Source organism: Cryptomeria japonica, chromosome 10, assembly GCF_030272615.1.
Source record: "Cryptomeria japonica chromosome 10, Sugi_1.0, whole genome shotgun sequence".
Taxonomy (NCBI): domain Eukaryota; kingdom Viridiplantae; phylum Streptophyta; class Pinopsida; order Cupressales; family Cupressaceae; genus Cryptomeria; species Cryptomeria japonica.
Window position 1 is genome coordinate 904,160,595 of NC_081414.1, and position 3,151 is coordinate 904,163,745.

A 3,151-nucleotide genomic window follows, 5' to 3' on the forward strand; every position below is an offset into this window, starting at 1 on the left:
TCTAGCAGACGTTCTCTTCAGTTACCTGAACGAGAACTAGTGGAAATTTTCATTTCCAACTTAAACGAAGAAATGGAATTTCACCTGGATGTCAAAGACACAGACTCTTTTAACGATATGATCACCAAGGGTATAAAATGTGAAAGGGCACTCATCAAAAAAGGACTCATCAAAATCTTTAATGAACCAAAAGATGCTCCTCGCCCGCGCTTCAATAGCGATAAACCGAACTTCTGGAACAAGAATAAGAACATCGTCAACGATGGAGTTGTGGATGCTCGGACTGTCCAAAATGCACAACCTGTGGTTCGGTTTGCAGGACAAAATCCTCCACCTCAAAATAACACAAATGTTCCTCTTAATCAAGGTCGCATCACATCTCATGATGAACCAAGACCTCGTCCACAAAAACAAAAACGCACATACACTCCCTTAGGGGAACCCATTGAAACAGTGTTGCGACAACTCCTCTCTCAAAATTTGGTCACTCTACCTAAGCTATCAAACTATGAGCCTCAAGTCAAACCAGCATGGTGGAAAGATACTGAACACTGTGAGTTCCATCAAGGAAGAGGACACAAGACAAGTAATTGTCACCGATTGAAAGATCTCATTCAGGATCTTATTGACCGAGGAGAAATTGAAATTGAAGGGCATGACCCAAAAACAACCAATAATGATCATCAGATGTTCAAGAATCCACTTCCATCGCAAGATCAAAGGGGTCCTTCGACGTCCAGTCGAGGTCCTGATAGCACTGATTATACGCAAGCTGCGTATAATTACACTGTAAATCACCTGTATGATGCCAGTGAACAAATTGCAACCATAACCTTCAAAAATCCCACCTCAAATTGCAATGTTGTTACACGTCGCGGCAAAGTTACCATCAAGGCAGCTCCACAAGGCACCACCTCCATCCCAAAGCAGTACAATCTTGTGGAACAATTAGACAAAACCCCTGCGCTCATATCCATTTTAGAACTATTGCGCCTATCACCATCTCATAAAACTATATTGGATCAAGCACTCCAAGAGGCGTCAGTCCCTGCAAACCTGAACACAGACCAATTTCAAGCCATGGTTGGAAATCTAAAGTCATCACCTTGTCTCACTTTTTCCGAAAGTGACAACTCTTCGTTCCAGCAACCTCATAACGCCTCACTCCACATTGAAGGCTTTGTCAACCAACACAGGATCAAGCGAGTCTTGATAGATAATGGAGCAGGCCTAAACATTTGTACACTACAGTTGGTCACAGCATTGGGATATGCAATAGAATCAGTGGATCCTCGCAAGAAGATCACCATCAAGGCCTATGATGATGCAGAGCGTTCATCCAAAGGAGCGGTGGTGCTACCAATCCGAGTGGGCCCTGTGGTAAAACACATAATTTGTCAGGTTCTGGACCTTCCTCTGCCATATAATCTATTATTAGGAAGACCTTGGATACATGCCATGCAAGCCGTTCCATCTACCTACCATCAATGTATCAAGTTCCCACATAATGGTGCAGAGATCACAATCCTGGGTGATGCAAATCCCTTTGCATTTTGCCATAATATCAGCCATCAACCAGAGATTACTGTTCCTAATAATAGGGAAGCCATTTCCTCCACATCATATGTAAATCCCACCTCTCTTGCCAGTTCGAACACCCCTATACCCAAGCAAGAAAAGCTTAAGATGAAAGTCGCAGAGGAAGGTCCCGGGGAATATAACTTAAGTCAACTCTTTTGTGTGGGACAAATGCCCACTTCTCCTAGAACACATGGTAAACCACAGCAGTTACTCCAGCAACGACTAATCACGCCAGCATGTGCCTTAACGCCTTTCATCCTTGGAAAGAGTCAAGAGGAAGAAACACAAGATGAGGACCTAGCGGACTGGATCTATAAAGATCCCATCACCACTGACAAACCGCAAGTTACACTTCCTACGGAACAATATGGCAAAGGCCTCCTCATTATGAAAAGAATGGGATATGATGGTCAGAGTGCTTTGGGATACTGCAAACAAGGACGACATGAACCTCTGCTGCCAGAGTTCAAGCCCAAAGGTAATACAGGCCTAGGCTTTGAAAAAGAGATCCTTCCTAAACTCAGATTCAAAGGAAAACCCAGCAAACCATTTTGCCCACCTACTGCAAAGAGGATACCTTTCATAATCAAAGCACCATCAAGCACTATCCCCACTGCCCCCTCAAGGCTCACAACTCCACCATCACCAATGTCACTCATCCCATCAAACGAACCAGTAATCCTATCAGCAACACCATTTGTAGCAGCAACTATATTGGAACCCGCAGCAACATCTATGGCACCAGTAATTCCAGCAGAAGCCACTGAGTCACCATTACCGATACTTTCAGTGACAAATCCATTAAACCCCATCACAATTCCTGCAACACCGATCACTACAAGGATACATAAACCAATCACACCTGCCGTGTTTAACTCCAAAGACATCCCAGTATGGTATAGCAATCGGATGCTGGAGAGTGATTCAGAGACCGACTCACATGAGTGGGAATTCGATTCAGTGCAACTTAACACTTCAGATGAGGAAGACACGTCACCACCTCCGCCATGCAAAGACATTCCTGTTTACGGAGAAGCACAGATAAAGACCACTTGGGTACCTGAGCTGGAAACATCTTCCACAGACCCTACGTCTCATCCTACGCCGGATTCTGATAGGGAGAGTACCATCAACGACCTTCACCACACTGTCTTAACCCTCACTGATACATCTCCCGCACTTAACTTAATCGATGAAGTAATGCCCATTATCCACCCTGAACTCATCGAATGGAACCAACCAAATCCCCCATGTCTTGACCTCTTCCAAAACGATGAGGCTATCATTGACTTTTTGGAATTAAGGGATAATCTACCAAGCGGGGATCACAAAGCTGGATTCGCCATTGAACTTAATAGCGCAGCATACTTCGGGGCAGATGCCAAACCCTTCAGCTGCAAAAATATAACATTAAAACATGGATCTTCCAGTGAAAACCACACTGTGGCACTGTTTGATCCTACAAAAGTAAAAAGAAAGAGCGTATCCAACGGTGAAAACCTCTCTGAGGCACTTGAGGATGAAGGGTTTGACATTCTCCCTGCTAGTACACAACAGGAACGATCGACGA